Source organism: Papio anubis, chromosome 2, assembly GCF_008728515.1.
Source record: "Papio anubis isolate 15944 chromosome 2, Panubis1.0, whole genome shotgun sequence".
Lineage (NCBI taxonomy): Eukaryota > Metazoa > Chordata > Mammalia > Primates > Cercopithecidae > Papio > Papio anubis.
The window spans coordinates 168567840-168591250 of record NC_044977.1 but is presented as its reverse complement, the minus strand read 5'-3'; the positions used below and the strand labels follow the sequence as shown (position 1 = coordinate 168591250).

The 23411-nt window shown below is 37.1% G+C and overlaps 1 long non-coding RNA gene across 1 annotated transcript in view; it reads left to right on the top strand.

Moving 5' to 3' along the window:
- The first annotated feature begins 639 nt into the window (after positions 1-639).
- Positions 640-23411, top strand: part of LOC116273662 — a 42289-nt gene continuing 19517 nt past the window's right edge. Inside the window, exon 1 of the long non-coding RNA XR_004181982.1 lies at positions 640-4014. This is a non-coding gene — a long non-coding RNA (uncharacterized LOC116273662). The remainder of the gene's footprint in view (positions 4015-23411) is intronic.

The following is a 23411-nucleotide window of genomic DNA, read 5'->3' as shown; positions in this document are numbered from 1 at the left end:
TTTGAAAGAGCCTATGTCTCGTGTGGTTTGAGAGGAAATGAACAGACTTCTAAAGAATGTTTCAAATATGCATAATTAAAGGAATTTCAAAGTCAGGTTAAATGACCAGAGCCTCAAAGATTTATCATTTTCCAAGTTTGATATCAATGAAAAGTCTTATTCATTTCTGAATGAACAAATTTTGTAAAATGATGCCCATGAAGCAAAGAATATTATACAGTGAAAATTCATGTCTTTTCTTTTTTTATGTTAAATTTACAGACACATAAAACAGAAGTCAGAATTTCTAATGACCATGAAGGAACCTGAATAACTTCCTCAGGTTAATATATTATAGCCCATGCAAGTTTTAGTCGGTCTATATGTGCCAATCTTGGAAATGAGAAATTTTCATTAAATTCTCTGAAATATTGAAAATACATTCTCAGTTCCCTAAGCTTCCTTTAAAGCCATATAGGTAACTGAGTAGCCAGTTGGATTCATATCGTTTCCATGTTGCACTGGATAGAAAGGATGCTTTGAAAGTGTAATTTCAAATTTGAAGATGAATATTTTTTTTTTTTTTTTTATTTTTCGGTTTATATTTATTTTTTTTTTTTTTTTTTTTTTTTTTTTTTTTTTTTTTTAAAGAAAGTCTTTCAAATAGAAGCTTGGCAGAAATCTGAGTTGTTGGCTATGTTGTTACAAAGGCTCAGTAGGTTTTATTTTTTTCCTCTTAACCTAATTGCAAAAGTGTACATGCTCTGACAATGTTTTTGATGCCCCTGATTCTTCTTGCAAGGTTCATTTCTACAAAGTACCCTGTCAGTTCAGCTAGAGGTACTAAAGAAAAAAGGTGGAGAAATATTATTTTTGCCTGGTAATAAAATGCCTCTGCTGGATATGTTGAGTTGAAAAACATTATAAGAAAGCTAGTGGATCAGAAATCAGAGACACATAGAAGAATCGAGGGAAAGAAGCCATCAAATGTAATTTGAAAGGAAATTGGATTGGCAGGTGGAAGTAAGTGCCCAGAAAGGATGTGATTTTAAAAGACTACCTGCTATACGTAGATCCCTGCAACATCTTGTTATAGTCCTGCTATGATACGAGTATGTAGGTGTGTGGATCTGTATATGTGTGTGTGCTTAAAATTATGAAGTAAATGGGCAAAACAGTCTTGATTATATTCCTAGAAATCAAAATATTATACAGTTCATTTTAAGTGAAAAATTATTTAAGCCAGCAAAAGAATGAAATAAATCTGTAAAAATTAGGCTTAATACTAATGTAAGTACAGTCCTCTAGAAGAAATAAACTTAAACATTATTACGTATTGAGGTTGAAGAATGTCATGGTTCTCCTTAGCTGAAGTTTAGTAGTTAGTGTTAGCCAGGTAGCACAGTTGGTTATAACTTCCTGTTTTTGACACTAAGTCTAGACGTTTCATTTCTTACCTGGGCCAGTTAGCTTTAAGACATAGACTTCTTAGTAAATGGCCTTAGGACATGGCTCTATACTATGGCTAGATATGAACTCTGGGTAACTAAGATGTGACCACACAGAATGTCTATCCTGCTGATGTATCTTGGCACAATTGATATTGTAGAATGTAGGCAATGACCCTGCTACAAATGTAAGAGTATTAGGTCCTGTCTTTGAATAGTGATGCAGATAAAATCTCATTGCAATCTATATATTATTTTGTTAAGAAATTACTTTCCACAGAGTACATACAACTTGTAGCAGAGGCAGACAGCGCTAAGCTTTGGTAAGACACCATTCTGTAAGAGGTGCTGCTTGCTTATCTAATTAGTCTGTCATTTGCAATTGGCAATTAAAGTCCAAATTATCCATCTATCTATCTAGCTCTCATTAACACAAGACTTTATAATGAATTACTAAACCTTCCCAAATAATGGAGGACTATATAATCTTCCCATACAATAAATGTAAGTACGCACAGAAATGCATTTTATCAGTACCCAAGAAGTGCCCATCTCTGAAAAGTCCAATATTAAATACACAATCCTCATCAACTACATTTATCATGAAGATGTGTATTTGTGGAATTTAAGATGATTCAGCATCAACATGCTTAAAAAGCCTGCTGTAGTTGCTGATGTCTTTATAAAGAGCATCATTCTTTACGTGGCTTCTCAGTTCTCTCACTTCCCCTAATCTTGACAATAGCTGTATTGTACTTCTCTGATTTGAGATGAAGAATAGCTTTAGAAGCCTTGAATTTAACCTAAGAAGAGACCCCAGGTTGAACAAACATGAAAAAAACTATATCTCCTGTCTATTCCTTGCCTGTTTTAATGTTGGCTTCATGTGCTTTTTCCTAGATGAAGTCATCTGTTCCTGTCTCTCTAGAAGGAGCACATGCTTTCAACTAGGAGTTCTCAGTGCCTTATTTAATAATCCCAACTCAGGTGATATCCGGGTGGGTGAGGATCATTCTTTCAGCTATCTTTGTCTTTTCTATAGCAAGAGTGTCTCAGAGCCTTGTGATGAAGGTGCTGTATTTCTGAAAAAAGAAAGAGGTGTAAAAATAACCGTCTATTTGTAGTATACTTTTTGGTTCACATTTCCTTTCTTGTGGTTCTCTCCACAGCCCTATGAAATCAACAGGCAATTATTACTGAGACTATTTTACTCAATAAAGGAATCACCACTGAAATCTTATTAAATTAGTAAAAAATGAAGACAAGAACTTAAATAAGTCCCTTTCTTCTTCTGTGCTCTCTCTGTAATCCATCTTACCAAAGATTGCTTTCCTAAGAATCTTTTTATATGACTTTAAATAGGACATCTGCTAAAATCACTGATAAGAAAGTGTGCTCACTTTAAGAGGGGAGAGGAGAATGGGTTCAGAAAACACTGCCCAGAATCTCCGATTAGGGATCATGCAGGGCTGAAAAGGTGAGGGCTGCAGTTACACCTCTACAGGAATTGTCACACTGTCAAGTGTTAATTGCCTCAGTGTTCCTGAGGCCCTGAGTTATTGCTCAGCACAACTGAAGCTGTAGAGTGTAGACAATGATGTTGATATATTTTTAAGAGGTCCTATCTTTGGAAAGTTATACAAATAAAATTCCATTGCAATCTGTACATGATTTAGGTTGTTTAGAAATTATTTTCCACGTAGTATAATTTCCTGTGTACATATATATGCATATATACTATAGATGCCTATATATACATACATACACACACACACACACACATATATATATATGCCTAACAAATAAGAACTAGAATAAAAACAATGACAAGAAGATCTTAGACTTATGGCATCCATTTCAGTGCCTCAAAGTATGTCCCAGCATTTTAAATTCAAAATATTGCTGACTTTGTCCTCCATGATGTGTTACATGCCAGTCAGGACATACAAGTGGGGGCTTTCAGTGAGACTTAACCCAATACAATAAAGCTTCCCCTGGCACAGAAACAGACCATATAGATTGTATTCCAGGGAGTGGCCTCTTCAAGGACATGGTGCTCAGGAATCTGAGATTCATCTTAGGTATCTTAAAGCCCAGAGAAATTTATACTGTATGATTTTTTTAAACTGTAGGCTGAACTTGTAACAACCATATGAGCCTAATATACAAATAAGGGTGGAAACTGAGACCATGAGATCTCAGTCCCTAAGATTATAATATACTGAGATTATGATAGATGACCACTCATATTTAGGCATAATGCTGAGGTGGTACATTGGCCACATGTTGACATAAGTCATAATGAATGATTATCTTTCATCCTTTGTGCTATGTCACAGTGCTCACTCGTCATCTCATCTTTCATCTGTTGTGTTGAGCTGTAGTCATCTAAGTGAACAGAATGTTCAAAGGGTGCAAAATGAACTACAGACAACTATCCCTGGCACACAACTCACACATTGTCAGCACTGTTATCAGCATCAGCAAAGAGAGTGCAGCATTTAAATCAAATTGACTTTTGAAAATCATGAGTTATTCATTGGAAAACAGGGAATGAAGATAACCAACATTTTTATCATGCATTAAGGTAGATGGCATAATTCCTTTCTAGAAATGGTTTTGTTTGAAGATAACAACCTCGTAGTAGCCTGGAAACTATCGATTAGACAAACAAGTGGTACAATCTTTATTACTGTTTCTTAGTAAATGTCATTATTTTGCTAAAAAGGCACAAGCACCTGCTTTCCTTTGTCACTGCTCCCTTTCCTTATACTTATATAACTTTTAATGCTTTTCAAAAATACTTTCACTATGCTATTTTATTTTTATCTGGAGGGATGTTTTCCAGCTCTCAAAAAATAGCAGCAGCAACAAAACCTTTCATAAATAAATAAATAACTTCTGAAAATAGAAAGACTACTAAAAATGGTGGAAACTATCAAGGAATAAAAACTGTAAATTCTCTGTCCCATGTGATAAAATGGCTCTCCAGGTCACTGCTGTTATAGTTTACCAATATTTCTGTTTTAGGCACTGTTTACATAATTTACATGCATTCTAACTTATTTCATCATCAGAACTACCCTATGAGGTAGATGGCATCATAGTCTTTATTTTATAGAAGAAGAAACTGAGGCTCAGCAAACTTAAGCAATTTGCCTAAGATATGCAGCTAGTAAGCTAGAATTTTAACCAAGGGATCCATCATTGAGTCTGTATTTTCATGAATAGCTTATCAACAAAATTTGATTTGGAATAGAGGAAAAATTCATGCTCAAAACCCCCAAATCAAATACTGAAAATATACTTGTTCTCATCTAACTTCAATCTTTCCAGTCCTCTCTTCCCTAAGCAGCACTGTTGAATGTTAATGAGCCCATATTTTATTCAACCTCTCCCAGTCGTTTGGGGGTAATTAATCTGAGTTTTATACATCCAACCTCTCTTTTAATGAGTAAACTTTGAGCAAAGCATGTTTCCACCACTGGGTATTTGCTTCTACTTGTAGAGGCAACTGAGCAGTGTATATTTGATTCCTGTTTTTCTGTCCTTGTTATTGGATTCTGTAGTAAAGAGGAATGGAGAAATTGTGAATCAGTTAGCATAACGATTCATTTTAGCAATGGATTGTGGGAACCCAGAAACACATAGATGCTCAAACCCATTAACAAAAGATAAACAGAGCCTGTCGCTGGCAGAACTGACATGTGTGCTCTAGTCATTCTATAGCACAGCGGTATTGAAATAGACAGCTGTTACCAAGCCACACTTGCTCTTTTAGGAATGATCAGCATAAGTACTAAGTATAAAAACGGGGCCAACCCAGGCACTATGGCATGTGCCTGTAGTCCCAGCTACTCAGGAGGCTGGGGTAGGAGGACCACTTAAGCCCAAGAATTTGAGGCCACCCTAAGTAACATAGCAAAACTTTGTCTCTAAACACACACACACACACACACACACACACACACACAGATAATCAGGTTGCTTTGTCTACATCCATTCGTTTTGCTTCCCTTCTTACTTTTTTTTTTTACTATATTTGAGGATTTGAAGAACGCTAAAATTTTGCCTCATAATATATCTTGTTTAGTTCCTCAAAGTTCTGCACATTCCTGGGAAATTCTTAAAATCCTTGAATATTTTAAAGGAGATGAATGTACAGTTCTAGGTTATAATGCCTAACAGTAGCTTGGGCAAGGAATGTATTCCGGTTCTCTAGAGAAATAGAACCAATAGGAGATTGTGTGTGTGTGTGTGTGTGTGTATTTATTTACTACATAAGGGATTAGTTTATTCAATTACGGAGGTTGAGGAATCCAATAATCTGCAGTTGGCAAGACCCTGGCGACCCAGGAGAACCTGTGGTGTAGCTCCATCCTGAGTCTGAAGGACTGAGAACCATGGGAACCAATGCTATAAGTTCTAGATGAGTCTGAAGGCCGATAAACAGAAGAGCCACTGACATAAGTCCCAGTCCTGTTTGAGGGGAGGAGACTGGTGACTGAGCTCAGACAGTCAGTCAGAGAGAAAATTCTCCTTCATCTACCTTTTTGTTTTATTAGGCCCTCACTGGATTGAATGATGTCCACCTACATTGGAAAAGATAGTCTGCCTTACTCAGTCTACTGAATCAAATGTTAATCTCATCAAGAAACCTCTTCACAGAGACACCTGGAAATAGTCTTTAACCAAATAGCTGGGTACCTCATGGCCCAGTTAATTAGCACATCAAATTAATCATCATAAGGAGTTATGGCTTGAGTTTAGGGAAGAAATGCACTAAGGTTTTGACTAAGCCTTTAGGAAACTTTACACTGGAGGTGTTACACCTCCAGCCCCATTTGTGTTGTGCTGTGTTTTGAATCAGGGTGGACATGTCACAATCCCCTAGAGACCAAAATCTGTGTGTGTGTGTGTGTGTGTGTGTGTACTCAGCTTTGCCTCCAGATTTCCATCTTCAGCCTGCCATTGTGGACGGTGGCCATTGGTTGAGGGCTGTGAGGGAGGAGCTGGGTAAAGAGAGAGGCAGGTCTGGGATGGCATGATGTTTATATGCCTGTTGTAATCCTTGCACACTACATATAAAGAATTGTAACATGACAATGAAAACTGCAAAAGTTTTGCAGCCATGTGGACAAGGGCCAGGCACAGTTCAGTCATTTACTACTTGTTTGGTATTGGGCAGCTTCTTTAGATTCTTTTCCATTATAAGTCTCATTTTACTCATTTGAAAAATGAGAATGATACAATCTAACTTGCAGTAGTGTTGTAGGGATTAAATGAGATTGTGTATTTAAAGGGATAAACTAGAGCCTGGTACAAAATTATTGGAAGCAAATCTTAGCATTTTAAAATTATATCGATTAAGCAGCATTTTAGCAATTAACTACTTTGACAGAGTTAATTGAATACTTACATAAAAAAACAAATCTGATTGACTTTAACCAAAATCAACTTATCACCCCCTCCCCATGACAGATGTAAATTGTTTATTTGACTTAGTGGTGATTATTTTGGTTTCTGATTGACTCAGTCTTAATAGAGTACAAATATTCTTATAGTTACCTTGCCACAGGAGTGTATCAGCATGCAAAAACCCAGTTTCAAATGTATTGGCTAAAAGAATGGGTTTACTTTTGCATACGTATTTATAAAAGTATACAGTAAAGAACCTTCTACATAGGAAAGGAAGAACATCTTCTGGGCAGTATTATAAGTTCATGGCAAGAACTAAACACAAAACAGATACTTTACATCCCTGCCTTTTATCTCTGTGAAAGCAAAATAAGGTAGGAGGATTGGCAAAAATTTAGAATGAAATAATCGGAAAAATATAATGAATGTTTTTCACCTTGGGATTATTTACAAATGTGAAATGTTGTTCTTATCTGCAGCATGCATATGTTTTCTAATTGTAAAATAAAGGTGGAAACATATGAAACTCTCAAAAGCTCTAGTTTATGAGTAATTCAAAGGCATCAGTTATCCGTGTTACACGGAATTCACTGCATATGTAACGATTGCACTTAGTGTCAGCCCATTAAAAAACATCTGCTTTCGAAACTGCCACTGGGCTAAATTATGTTTATGCCTTAGAGGACATCCTCAGTGTAAATAAATAATACATGTTAAAAGATTATATGGGTTAACTTAAAATGTGTCATATTCTTCAATTCTGTTGAAAACATTTATTATTCAAGAGCATTTGATCCAATTTCAGTTTGTTACAATTATCCCATATCTGAACTTAAATTCTCATCCACAAAGCCAGTTAAGTAAATTTTTAATTAGAATGTCCTGAAAATAATTATTTCAAAAATTAATATTCAGCTTTTTCTAAATTCATTTTCTCCATGCCTTTTAATAGTCTGCCAAGTGGCTTTGAGAACTATTTTAATCTAAAGTTTAGAGTGTTACTTATCAAACTTTGTGAAATACTTGAAAGAAACATCTATAAAACCTGTTAGCATATTGTTTGTAACTTGTTGCTGCCCACATTTAGATAAAAATAGTATTTTGTGAACCAGGTAAAATATTTTTCTTTATTCTTTTGTTCCAAAGACTATACTAATAAATCTGTAAATGAAGATATTGTTTTAACTCTACTAAAGTTATTTGTCTATAACTTTGTTACTATTGGTAAAAATCATTTAGAAAGCAAATGGGTTTATTAAAAGTACATGAATATGTGTGTTTATTATGGCATCATCCATTATTTAACAATAGCTAAAGTTGTTTTGGATATGATGGGGCAAATGTGTATCTTGGAGAAATTCCCAGATGGAAATTTTTTTGTTTGAGACGGAGTCTTGCTCAGTCGCCCAGACGGGAGTGCAGTGGCGCCATCTTGGCTCACTGCAAGCTCTGTCTCCCGGGTTCACGCCATTCTCCTGCCTCAGCCTCCCAAGTAGCTGGGATTACAGGCCCCTGCCACCACGCCAGACTAATTTTTTGTAATTTTAGTAAAGACGGGATTTCACCGTGTTAGTCAGGATGGTCTCGGGATCTCCTGACCTCGTGATCCACCCGCCTAGGCCTCCCAAAGTGCTGGGATTACAGGCGTGAGCCAAGGCGCCCGGCCTCAGATGGAAATTTTATAAAGAGATGTTAGAGAAAAGAAGACTTGCCTGGGCTCAGGCAGAAAGCATAGAATAATTGGCGGGAGTAAAAAAGAGGAGGAACAAGGAGTTTTCTCTGGGTTGGTCCAAGATTTGAGAAAAGGAGCATGTGGGCAGAGTTAAGGTGGAGTGGCCAGAAAAGTGAGAAGATCTGGTTTGGGGTAAGGGCTCTTCCTTACTAGTTGAATGGCCATTGGCATGTCCCGTAGTTTTACTGGCCCTCAGTTTGTTTATCAATGACAAAAGAAGATTCGATGTGGTGATCTCCAATGTCCTTTCCAGCGTTATAATTTTGCATTACATTATTCCTTCATTACTGGAAATTCTCCAACGTCTTAAACTAGGCCATACTCTGCATCGTTGCCCCCAGAGTTCTGTTAGGACAAAAGCTAGGATTATGTTTCCTGACACTCTTATGCTTCCTCAATTGCAGTTTGCCTATTGCCACGAGCTTTGTTTCACTTATTTGCATAATGTATGAGGTATTGTTTTTAAGGACAATTTTGGTGTTTAAATGACCTTATTTTCCAGAGAATGTATTATTCAGTTGTTGCCATCATCATAGTTATAGAATCATGGAATATTAGCATGTAAAGGGCCCCTAAAGGAAAGTTTTGTCTAGCAGGATTTTGTTTTTTAAAAATTTTGACCAACACTTACTCAATGTGATAGAAGCTCCAAAATAGAAATATCTAAACAAATAATCACTAGCTGAAAATGGAAATGTCAGTTTAGAGACACTATACTAATTAAGTTGATTGTTAGTGGAAGATAGCCAGTCATAATTGTCATCAGCTCTACTTACAACATGAGACCTGTCCTACGCTATTAGAGAACATAATTTAAGAAAACAGTTTCTATATATATTTAAGCTTGACTTTTTCAAAATGAAACAATGAAGTTCATGTTTCTACAGCCCCTTCAGCTTCATAATCATGATCATCATCACTGCTAATAATCAAGTTCTCACTATGTAGCAGTGTCTTGGGGTCAGCTTGCCCCAAAAGTAGACTCTAAGATGAAGATTTGTGTGCAGGAAGTTAACTGAAAGTGGTCTTGTGATCAGCACTTGAGTGAGTGAGGAAAGCAGGATTGGACAGAAGGAGAAGTTGGACTTCAAGGAGTCATAGGAGAGGTTTCTGTCTCCTACGGGCAGCTCTGGACCTGGCCTTTCAGAATTGTCCTGAAATGATCCAAGGGAGCTGTGACTTCATACTGTAAATTGACCAAGCCCTGGATATGATACCTCCAAGAAGACTTGTTTCTCATTGGCTGAGGGCAGTTCCCAGAGAGTGACTCAGCCGAGAGCCATTAGCTTTCAATACCAGTGGAAGAAAGCATGAGGGGGATTCCGCCTAATCAGGTACTGGGCTACCGCTTACATGGCATCTCCTGTACAATCATATCAATAATACTGCAGTTAGATATGATGATTTTCCCATTATTACCATGAGGAAATGGGGGCTTAGAGAATTAACTTTCTCAAGGTCACACAGTGGTACCTGAGTGTGGCCAGATCCTTAGCATTCTCTGACCAAAGTCTAAGCTCTTCCTTCTTTCTATCTTCTAAGGATATGACTACCTAGAAAAATGTCCCCTTGAAATTATGCAATCTTGAACTAGGTAGTTTAGTTTCAAATGCATGTCTATACAATAGCAGTGTTATACCAATATACCAGATACAGATCCATCATATTAAAGTAGATCTTTCTATCCATGTTAGGGATCTGAGATGATGTAGCACATTATTTATGCTAAGTGGTGGTCTTACCCTGTGAGGTAAATTATGCCACATCTAGCATTTAGTTTGTGTACATATTCTGCTTAAATATGGTTCTTCTATGGTGCTCCATTACTCCTGAATATCAGTATCTGCAGTTCTAGAATTTGGGAAGTGGTACTGCAGTGGATGGGCAGGGCAGTTTGGCAGGAAGTGTATATAACATCCCTCTTGCATTTTTTTCAAGAAATAGTCTGAAACTATGATATATGTAAAACATTTTAATATTACCTAGATATCAATGATATATTAAAAAGTAAAAAAGAATAATTTTGAGAGAATCAGTGTTTAAAAAGTTGAAACTAGTCCAACTTTTCTTTTGATGATGAGTAAAATTTTTCAATAAAATAACATTTTTGGCCGGGCCACCGTGGCTTATGCCTATAATCCCAGCACTTTGGGAGGAGAAGGTGGGTGGATCACTTGAGGTCAGGAGTTTCAGACCAGCCCGGCCAACATGGTAAAACCCCCTCTCTACTAAAAATACAAAAATTAGCTCGATGTGGTGGCACGTGCTTGTAATCCCAGCTACTTGGGAGGCTACAGTGCAAGAATAGCTTGAACCCTGAGAGGCAGAGGTTGCAGCCAGCCAAGGTTGCACCACTGCACTCCAGCCTGGGAGACAGAGTGAGGCTGTCTTAAAACAAACAAACAAACAAAAACACAAAAAACACCAAAACCAAAGGACATTAAGTTTTAATTTTCCTACAGAAAATGTCTTTATATATTTGGTGTTGATGTAACTTCCACACAATTTATTTTCATAAATAACATGTGTCTGTCTAAATGACACCAAAAAAGAGCTTGACTTTTAGATATGTTAATGGAAAAGATATTTGACCCATAAAGATAAAACTGTAAACAGGAATAATTTTCAAAGGTAATTGTATTATTTTTTCCATGTTCTCTACATACTGGTAGTAGCGAATTTTGCTAGATTCTGTACATTATGGTAAAGATTATAACTCTTGGGTATCCTCAGTCTCTCCATTCTTAACATCCTGTATTCGTCAGCATTCCTCCTGTTTGCAGGCAGAAAACCCAGCTCAAGCTTCCTTAAGCAAAAATGGAATTTATTGATGTAGGTAATTAAAAAGTCAGCAACAGGGCTTGCCTCAGGCCAGGAGCTCACACAAATCTCAAGCTCCCTCTCCACTTCCCACTTTCACTTTCTCTGTCCTGGTTGAATTCTCAGATTTGCTCTTTCTCCCCGATGGCAAGATGGCTGAAGCAATTCTAGCCTATATTTTCTCATGTTCAAGAGCAAGAAATAACACCTGCCATTCTCTCAGTAGTCTAGAAAAACTCTCATTTTGAAAATGATTTCGAACCAATCACAGTGGCCTAGTCAAGCCTGAACAAATGCCAATCCCTGGAGCTGGGAGTAGAGTCAACAGCAGTCAGGCTCACTCAATGTCTCCATGAATAGGGTCAGGGGAAGCCCTTCCTTCCTTCCTTTTTTTTTTTTTTTTTTTTTTTTTTTGATGGAGTTTCCCTCTAGTTGCCCAGGCTGGAGTGCAATGGAGCTATCTCAACTCAATGCAACCTCCGCCTCCCAAGTTCAAGCAATTCTCCTATTCTCCTGCTTCAGCCTCCCGAGTAGCTGGGATTACAGGCATGCGCCACCATGCCTGGCTAATTTTGTATTGTCGGTAGAGATGGAGTTTCTCCATGTTGGTCAGGCTGGTCTTGAATGCCTCACCTCAGGTCATCCTCCTGTCTCACCTGCCCAAAGTGTTGGGATTATAGGTGTGAGCCACTGCGCCCGGCCAATCTTAGGGCATAAATGGAATATTTTTCTTCAAATGAATACAAGGAAATAAATGCTCAATAGCCAAAACACAGCAAATATCCATCATTGCTACTTACATCTGTAAATTTTACTTATTAGAAAGCAGTTGCCAATAAGCTTATAGACTAGATCTTATCATATTTCCTCTGCCCTAACAGGCCTGGAATGAAAATAAAGCAAGAACAAAAATGACCAACAACCTGAAATAAACTTTCTTCTAACAGCAACATAAAACTTCATTAGAGAGGAAAAGTCATGCACAAAATAAATTCTAAGAGCAAGTGTGAATTTTAAGAAAGCACGTTTGACTGGGTGTGGTGGCTCAAGCGTGTAATCCCAGCACTTTGGGAAGCTGAGGCAGGTGGATCATGAGATCAGGAGTTCGAGACCAGCCTGGCCAACATGGTGAAACCCCATCTCGACTAAAAATACAAAAATTAGCCAGGCATGGTGGTGGGAGCCTGTAATCCCAGCTACTTAGGAGACTGAGGCAGGAGACTCACTTGAACCTGGGAGGCGGAGGATGCAGTGAGCCGAGATCATGCCATTGCACTCCAGCCTGGGTGACAAGAGCAAGACTCCATCTAAAAAAAAAAAGAAAGTATATTTAACTGTTTGTGAACACACTGAGTTTCCATGAACCTCAAATACTGTTTTTATTAGAATGAGAAAATCCCCTTCAAATTCACTGTGAGCTGATAATTTTGCAAATTGTCTTTTAATGTTGCTGGGAAGATGTGGAATATCCCTATCAGTTTAGAAAGTGTTGATGACTGGCTGTTTGCCAAGGCTACTCCTGTCAAATGAAAGAGTCATGTTTAAACATGACTGCATTATTCTTAATGTTTGATCCTGTCATGATTTTTAATAGCTTTTATGATTATTCTCAGAGGGATAAAAAACATATATAGAGCAGATAACTCTTTTCACTAGCCTTGCCAGAATATAATCTGATAATCCAACTACAAGTAATGAAGCTGATGGGTTTGTTTTCTTTGCAAGTTTTCAGAATGCATATATATCCAGCTCATCTAAAAGTACAAGGGTGATTATAATTAGTGGATTAGAAACATCTAAGCCTTGTTCTAGAGTTCTGCATAAACTAGTTTATATAAGTTTCATGTTCAAACATTAAGGACTGCTTTCAAATAAGGCATCTGCTTACTAAAGTACATTGCTGAATGTATATCTTTGATGGGGTTAAACATCTTCCTTCATTTCCAGTATTGAAATGTTCTCCACTGCTACAGACAGTGCTAAGCTTTAAATATGTCCCCTAAATTTCATATGTTGGAAACTTAATCCCCAAAGCAACAGTGCTCAGAGGTAGAATCTTTAAGAGGTGATTAGGTCATGAATAGATTCATGCCATTATCTCAGGAGTGGGTTCCTTGTAAAAGGATGAGTTCAATGAGTATTTTTTCTCTCTCTCTCCCTCCCTAGTTCCCCCACCACCCCCATGTTATGCCTTCTGCCATGTCATAGCATAGCAAGAAGGTGCTCACAAAATGCCAGCCAGTTGATCTTGGATTTTCCAGCTTCCCTCATCACAAGTCAAAACATTTCTGTTCATTATAAATTACCCAATCTGTGGTATTCTTTTATAGTAGCGCAAAACAACTAAGACAAATGGATATGAAAGCATTGGCTGCCAAGAATTATTGGTGAAGAATGGGTTACAGGGAAGGATGTTGACATAAAACTACCCACTAGGGTTTGAGAAACACTGAAGGGACAAATCTAGATGCAGGAAATTGGAAGCTATTCCACTGGGCAGGTCCTCACAATACCAAGACAAATAACCAGTCCTGCTCTAGGTAAGTGGTTGGTGTTGGTTTAGTTGAAGAGAGGTATAGGTGAATATAATAAGGAAATCAGAGGTAGCACAACACTGGATTAAGAAACACAAATTTCTCAGGGATCCAAGCAGGAAATCAGAGTCTGAGGCATTGTTGACAGACATACAACTTCCATGCTGCAGCTCAAGAGCAAGATTTCAGACTCTGAGGGTAACTCATAGTATGTCCAGGATGTCAGTCCTGGAAGGATTGAATTTCTGGGGCAAATTATCCAGCCAGGGACTCAGCCAGAACAGGAGAAACCCAACAATCAAAACAATCAAAAGGGGGCATGATTGGAAGTTTAGTTTCAGAAAGAAGGCAGAAGTCAGGGCTTACTTTCCAAATCCTGGTCCCTGGACTGGTAGCTTCAGCATCACTGCAATCTTGTTCAAAATGCTGATCTTGGGCCTCCCAAGATCAATGGAATCAGAATCTACATTTTAGCAAAGTCTCTGGGTATTTCATTTGCTCATGGAAGTCAGAAAAGATCTAGGACCCAGGACCAGGGCTAGAGAGTCAGGACACTTGCCTTGATGCTGGGTCCTTAAATATTAAACTGAAATGCTGACCTTTAAATACTGAACTCTAAAGCCTTTAAACCTCCTTCATCAGGCTATGCCTAGTGCTTAGTCCTTTTTCTATATATTTTTATTTCACTTTTACATTAATCCTGTGAGGTGGGTATTTTTCTTATTTATAAATCAAGGAATTGAGATTCAGAATAGTTAAATAACTTACCTAAGATTAAACTACTTATAGGTGACAGAGACTGAGTTTCTAAAATTTTTTAAATTATGATAATTTTCAAAGATGCATAAAAGTAGAGTGGATAATATGCAGTATAGAACCCTGTATCCCCATCACTCAGCTTTAATCATCATCAACATATTGCTGCTTTTGTTTCATCTTCCCCCATCACAACATACACTGTCTTTCTCATTTCCCTCCTTTAAAGTGTAGATATAATGTAGGCCTGATTGACTCCATAGATTCTGTTAAATCTACCATACTATCTGCCTATTTCAATCACTCTAATTATTACAAGGATTGTCATAGATACTGGTGCAGAACACAGCCCAAAACTGGTATACATAGAGAAAATGGCCAATGAAGGAAAGGAAGCTCATAGAGTCTGGGGAATCAGACAGACTCCAAGACAATTTCTGATGAAGGGTTTCATTAGCCCATGCAACTCGATATATGTCATAGATTTCTTGCTTCCAGAAGTAGTTCATTCCTGTGTATTATGGCCTCTGTGGCCCTAACCACCTTGCCTGGCACCACCATCCTTCTCTCTTACCATGTCTCATTCACACTGGGGATCAGTTTTACAAAAGGTCCTTTGAATTTTAAGGTCATTACACATGGTGTTTCCTCTGTCTGCAATATTTTTCATGTCATCATCCAGTTCCAAATCCTCTCTTGAATCTCAACATAAATCTTATTCAGAACAGCTTTCCTTGTCAGCTTTTTCCCTTCCACCACCACAGATACTAGGTAATGTTTCATGCTATTAACTCACCATATTTAGTAATTATTACAGCCTGGAAGCTGAGCTCTGAAAAATCGTGACTGGGTTGTTTTGTTTATCACAATCACCATGACCTCCCTAAGACCAGCTGTCACAAGGATACGACAGACAAAACGTATGAGTGCATGGGTGGTCTCGTTCTTCCCTTCTTTAATTCACAGCAAAGATTTCTGGTATTGCTGGTTCATGTTCTTCTTCTCCCTCACTCTCCAAGGAGGGCTCTGCCATTGCCAGACCAGTTCTTTGGGAATTTTGTGATACAGAATTCTGAAAAAGATTGGTAGGCTTCCTAGGGAAATAAAAATAATTTTCACAAGATTTTTTAAAAATATACTTTAAGTTCTGGGGTACATGTGCAGAACATGCAGGTTTGTTAACATAGGTATACAAGTGCCATGGTGGTTTGCTGTACCCCTCAACCTGTCATCTACATTAGGCATTTCTCCTAGTGCTATCCCTCCCCTAACCCCACCACCACCTGACAGACACCGGTGTGTGATGCTTCCCTCCCCGTGTCCATGTGTTCTCATTGTTCAACTCCCACTGAGGAGTGAGAACATGTGGTGTTTGGTTTTCTGTTCTTCATAGGAAATTTTTAAGGAACTGTAATGTGTGAGACAAACAAATAATTGCCATAACTTGTTGGTTGCTTATTAAATACCTGACTCAATGCTAAATGCTCATGTGCTATGTTATTGCATTTAATCTTCACATCAATCCTACAATGTAAGCAAAAATCATCCTACAGTCAGTTGATTGTCAATTACTGATAAAATAGCAATATATCCTTCATTTCTGTTCTCCTCTTAGTAAGCCCTTTCTGGCTAAAACTTGGCCTACCAGGGAAGAAGACATGAAAAAATAGCAGAAGACCTTTAGAAACAGAAACAGCAGGAGGAGTGGATTCTGTTCATCAGATATTGCAATAGTTTTGCATGGAATCCACCCATCCGTGTGCAGTGATCACAATATTGAATATATAATTGTGTATTAGCCATACACTGTTCTCCTGTATTGGGACAGAGGTGTGTATATATACAGAGGTGTGTATATAATTTAGGAAGTGATGGAGTACAATAGAATAAATGATTTATTTTCAACTCAGTTCTAAGTAGGAAGGACTATGGTTCTCAAGTCTAGAAGCAGTTTGGATACTTTTCAGCATTTCTGATATTAGGATGCATCTCATGCTGTGTGAATGTGATGTCGCAGTGTCTCTCCATCCCCCATAAAACTACTATTGACTAAATTAGTGGAGGTGAATCTTATTGGTAGCATCTAACAGTAGAACAAGTAGGAACTTCTTCTAACTAAATTTAATATACCACTGCTATAGATACAGAATATGAAGAATGCTAAGTTTAGATGGGACTAGAGAGCCACATCATCTCAGTCATTACTGGCTTTAGCTAATAAACCACTCAACAGTATTTCAATCCTTCCCTGGAACTCAATAAACCATCAATACTTAAGATCTCAGTTATGAGAACAGACATGTCTTAAATTGACCAAATTTATTATGTTAGGCATGTAGTCAAGGATATGTACATGCTCTTTAGTGAAGAACTGGAAAGTTATTTAAAACCTATTTTTTTAAGTTCATTTATATAATCCCATTTATAGTAAACTGCCTCATCATTCTTATTCCAAAAGGTAGATTAGTTGTTTCCAACATATTCTATTGCCATCTTCAGAATGTTTATCACATAATATATCATTATATATTATAAGTGGATTATATATAGTAATGTCTGAATTGACCGGCTCTTATTGGTGATTAGTTAGGATGACAATGCTTACAGTTAGAAAAATCATATGAGGCTTCTTTGCTTTCATATTGCACTTGGTTTTTAGAATAAAGTGTCAGTATCTTTAAAAAAATTCCCTTCATATAAAGTAGTTCTGTTGCAATAGTTAAACATTTGAAACTTATAAATGCTGTATATTCCATTTAGACTAAAATCTACGTTGGAGTAGATGAGGGAGAACCATCATAATTTAGCTATTGAAAGCATGTTTTTGACTTTGGAGTCTATCATACCCAAATTGTCAGTATTCTGTTCCCATCCTTTAAAATCTATTAAGAATGACTGGAATAAACCATCTGATAATACAAGCATCTGGAATTCTTATCCTAGGATATTCTTAGAAATGCAACATAACCCTAACTTCTGATGTAATTTACCTTGCTGTCCTAAGTTTTAAAAAGAAAAAGCTGTATGTTGTTTCTTCATAGGTAATGTTGGTCTTTTGTCCACAGAGCTAAAGTTTCCCAATAAATCAGTTTATGTTCCTAAGATGTATTTCTCAAACATGCATCATTTTTTATGATTTGTGTCTAAACCATCTCAAAGTTTCCTTTTTCTTACTTCAAGTGGTGGCTCCCTCAAGATAATACAGTCTTGTTTATGAGAATGATTTTCCCCAAGCCAGAGATATTATTACCCACTGGAATTGGTTGTCTGACTGGGTTTGGAGTTACAAATGTAGATTTTCAGTGTTAGTTCCCCTACTGATTTGCTTAGCCTTGAACAAGTTCTTTAATAACCTCTTATGGCAGCAGTTTCCTCAATGGCAAATGGGAATTGGTATTCCCTCTATGGCTACTTTACAGGGATGGTGTAAGAATACAACTAGGTGAAAGTTACAAAAGTGCTTTGGAAAACTTAAAATCCCTACACAAATGTAAGCTATTATTAATGAAAAGAAGTTTTAAAGACTTGGATCATTTGCCTAACCTTCATTTCTCCAGGGCTAAAAATGCTTTTATTTCTTTGTTATTGATATATTATTACTAATGTTTTAGAGAAGTTTCACTCTTGCCGCCCAGGCTAGAGTGCAATAGTGCCATCTCTGCTCACTGCAACCTCCACCTCCCAGGCTCAAGCAATTTTCCTGCCTCAGCCTCCTGAGTAGCTAGGACTACAGGCGTGTGCCACCATGCCTGGCTAATTTTTGTAGTTTTAGTAGAGATGGAGTTGAAACTGGCCATGTTGGCCAGGCTAGTCTTGAACTCTTGACCTCAGGTGATCCACCTGCCTTGGCCTCCCAAAGTGCTGGAATCACAGGCATGAGCCACCATGCCTGACCTAGAAATACATTTTAAAATTATGCTTGCAGTTCATTTCACAGGATCTTTTTAATCATCAGATTAAAGGATTTCATTAAGGCTCTCATTATTAATTTTATAACAGTATGCTGTAGCAGATCAGCCTTTAAAATTTTGATTGTCCCCTTTTTACTAAAGATGGCTGGAAAAGTTTACAATTTGTTCTTCGATATTTGCAGGACACAGACCAAAGCACGTCAGGAAATGGCAAACTTTATTAGAAGACTTCTTCTGGGCCTAATACATACTTATTATTTAATTACTGGAAGAAATTATGTATACATATGACATTTGAGGACTTAGCCTTTTCTGGACATCCTAAGTCTGACTCACCAAATCAAATATATGGAGGTTTGGGCTAGGTGATTTCTAAGATCCCTCACAGCTAAAAGAGTTTTGGTAAATAACTTTGCCTACCAAAGTCGAATATTGTTATTTAAATATCTTTCCTAAAATGTTTTCTCTTTATCCAAGGCCTTTTCTTTGTCTTTTTTCCTTTTAAGAATTATTCAATTGATGTAAAATCAACATACAGAAAGATTCAAGGAGTTGCCACTCTTTATTTTATGCATTTCACCAACAGCCATGGCTTTACCTCAAGGAACCTGGAACCAAATACAAGCCTACTGTTTTTGTCTCTTCTCCAAGTGCAGCCACAATGGGACAGTTGATTATCTGTTCACTTAAGTGGCTCTCATTAGACTTTGTCCTTCGCTAAAGATTTTCTAAAGCATTGAATAGAATTGGTATAGTTGAGACCATCTGTTTATAACTGAATGAAACACTGTCAGGGAGCGGGGTGGAGGGATGATCTTTCTGCCCTGCCATATATGGAAGTGGGTTCTTCATCTAATTGCATGTTCTGCTTCAAAACTATTCCAAGATGAGAGCTGTGGAGATGTGTTTTGATCTGTGCTATTCCAATCTTTTACGGAAACTTTCTACTTTAAAATGTTTGATTCTCAAACTATCACAACTCATTGTGTTTTAAAATGTGTCTTTTAAAATTAATGATTAAGCCTCGGTGTCTCATTGCTAAAGTGCAGAGATTGAGGATGACCAAGTTTCCATCTCAGCTATGCCTTCAAGATTGTCTTGCTCAGATGAAGGGAACATGACAATCTTGTGCTGGTTTTTAACTTCTCAGAAGTCATGTACGTTACTTTCACATATATTTCATTAACCAGACATGTCCCTAGCCATGCCTAACTTCAAAGGGGTTGAAGAAGTATAATCCCTGAGTCTGGAAGAACCTTCTTAAAAGGCATGATAAAAACAAAGTATTAAACAAAGATGTCCAGGTGGGTCATCAGCTTAAAATATTTATCAAACATACTCATGTACCTTTATTGAGAACTCTGATATTCTAAAAACATAATCAAAAATGCAGTTTCACTCCTGGAAAAGAAATCTAATTTTAAAATGATACGTATTATAGTGATTGTTTTCCAATACTTTTTTCTTGTCACATGCTTTGCTTAGACAATATATTTTTTTTCTCATCCTGTCCATGTTGGTTCCTTTCAATTATATGATGATGAAGCCACTTATCCTGTAAGTTTTAGTCCATTATTGAGTATGTTACACAGCTGTGACTCTACTGTGAAAGTGACAGACTCTTACTAACTTCCATAACACATCTTTATTTTCTGATAAACTTGCCAACAGCAGTGAGCCAGTAATAGCAGTTGCAAATGTAAAGACCTTGGACATACATCTGGAGATATTTATGGACTCACCAATGCTCAAGGCAGCATCTGGGCTGAAGAGAGAAAAAATACTGGACCAGTTGAATAGGAGAAGTGAAAGAGACAACAATTACATAAGAAGTAATGTTTCGATATCTACAAAATTTGACTTTATTTAAAAATATTCTAAAAAACAAAATCTGGTATTTATATAAATCCTTTATTCTGAAACACTAGGAAGGTAATCCCCATGGTATTCTGGCACCTAACCTTGGTTTAGGGAAAATGAGTTTTGGCTAGGGCCATTCATCATACTCTTTTTCCTTTTGTTGAAAGTTACAGGGCAACTTTTTTATCCACATGCTGCAGCAAAGGAAACCCTTTTATAAAGTCTTATCTTAGAGCCTACTTTAAAGAATCGCCATCATCCCAGAGAGGATGAGGAGACTATTAATGTCTAATCCTCTTTTCTCTACAGAGAACAAACCAGCTATTTATCAAGAAAATACTCTCTAGTCAAATCCATTATAGTTACAATCTTTACTGACTCAGTTCAGGAGACACTTATTGATCATATGTACCTTGCACTACAGAGTTTTAATACCTTAATTCACTTTATCAGTTTGTTAAATATTTATTAGAAAGTTCTCATTTTACCAATTAAGAAATCTGAAGCCCAGATATGGGGCTAGAATGCAAAAGTCTTCCATCTTTTATTAATTCAGGTTCCATACTGCTAGATATTGCTGCAGTATTCTCAGGAATAGCCCTATTCTCAGGAACTCTGCAGATCCACTGGGGAACAATAACAACAACAACAACAACAAAACAGTTAAATGTTTATAATAAAATAATTTTCTTGTATGCAGAAGGCAGTACTATCTACCATTTATTTAGTTCTTAGTATACCTAGGCATTGTTTTAGGTGCCATTTTTAAAAATTTTCTTTTATTCCTCGCAAAACTGTGAAAAATTGATAGAAAATAAGGTTTAGAGATGTTAAATAACTTGCCCAAAGTTCATAGCTAATCAATAGTGGGCCAAGGATTAGATCTTAGGTCAGCCTCCAAATTCCGATGCTTAGCTACTATCCTAAATTATTTCAATACAAATTTTGATAGAAAACAATACAAACGTGGCTACAAATAAGAAGTGCAAGATGCTATGGGTTAAAAGGAAAGAAAGATGAGTTCCTACTATCTAGAACAGATCGTCTTCCAGCCTTCTTTCCCATTATTTGCACTCCCCTTCCCCCTGAATCTGGTCTTTTTTTTTTTTTCTAACATGCGTTATTTATTATTTTATAAGTATAGTTTATGTCTATTATTCTTTACTCTCTCTCTCCCCCTGACTGGAATGTATGCTCTATGCAGGCAAGGATCTTTATTTGTTTTATTCATTTGTGAATACCAAATGTCTAGAATAATGTCTGGGACATAGTAAATGCTTCATAAATATTTGTCAAATTTAATACATTAACAACCTTAACTGGGAGAATGCTTCCTAGCAATTATATTAGAATTTCCAGGTGATCCTGGGAATTTTAGGTTCACAAATGGTGACAAAAGTAGAAAATGTGTGAGGACCCTGCCCAAGGTGAATAATCTTGAAAACCTGGGAGTAACCCAGAAAATATTATAAATGTATATGTTATGTGTTACTAGTGGTTCAGATAGCTGGTGATGATGTTCTTACTATCATATAATGGAAAATATGGTGGAAGACATATAATTATAAAGAAGAACTTTTCAGCTTCTGTTTTCTTTTAGATAATGTATATTTTGAGTAATATTTCCTTTGTTTTAAGGAAAGCAAAATGATAATTTGAAGAATTTTGCTTCACTCTTGCTTTCCTAACCTATCCTTTGAGCCATGTCGTCAGTGATCCACTGACACATCACTTCCTCTGTCTACTTCCCGCTAGTGGCAGAATCCCGGACTTTCTCTGTTGGTGACTGGCTACCTTCAATGAACTTCTTTCACTAAATGAGTTTAGACAAGGTATTGTGACTTTCTACCTGGGTGTTTGTGCAGATCAGAAAAGAAACCAGAAACTGGCCATAACTTCTGCTTAGGTTTTGGCACCAAAGAAACCACAGATGGCAATGGAATTGTGGAATAAACCACCCATTTGGGTATGAAAACTACCTAGACATAGCAGTAGCAAGAAAAACCTAAAATACTCTTCATTTTTGTTAGAAATGACACTGTTTGAAACCTTCTGGGTCCCTTGGAGATTGTGTTGAAGTTCATGGACTCTGTCAAAAGTCCCTAGTGGGTTTTCATTTTTTGTCTCTTATCATCTATTTAGTTAAAGAAATGAGGTTCGGGTGGTTATTTTTTTAGCTTAGGATTTGGGACTTTGGTACTTTAAGGTATAGAGAGAACATTAGGAAAAATTTCCTGAAGGATAATAGTTGAAGCCAGAATAGACAGTCTAAAACCAGATTACAATACCCTGGAGGCTAGATAAGAAGTGGCAGCCAAAGCCCAGAGCCAGAACTGGGTGAACATGCAAGAAGCAAGTACCCATGCACACTGAGTAGGGCATACAAATTGTTCTAGGGGAGGAATAACTTCTGAAGCAAAGGCAAAATTGGTTTTTATGTGTTTCCGATACAAATTTTGGTCATGTGCATATAAATTGACATAAATAGAATAAATGATACTTGACTAGTAGAAGAATTAATGTCCTGCTCACTGAAATGACAGCTAGCACAAACATCTTTGTTGTCACCTCCCCTTGGAATGCCCTGGGATATTATATTTTAACAAAACTCAAACTTTTAAAATTCACTTTCTTCCTATTTCCTTTCACTATTGAAGGTAAGGTTTCCAATAGCGGGCTTGTGGGTTCAGGCGTGTAGAAAAGGAGAGCCAAGCTCTCTTACATCAAATCTAAATATCTTGGGATCAGTAATTTTTTTGAATAAATTAGAAGAAATAGGCTAGTGGGCTTCCCCCAGGATGATTCTGGACAATAAACACCTTAACAGAACCTAAGGAGTCTTTGCAAAAAATAGGCTTCTGTATATAGTGTTATGCTTTTACAATAGACCCTCTTTGTTCCTGCCCAGTGGTCAGTAGGCACTGCATCCTAGAAGTCGTATATACTGATAGCT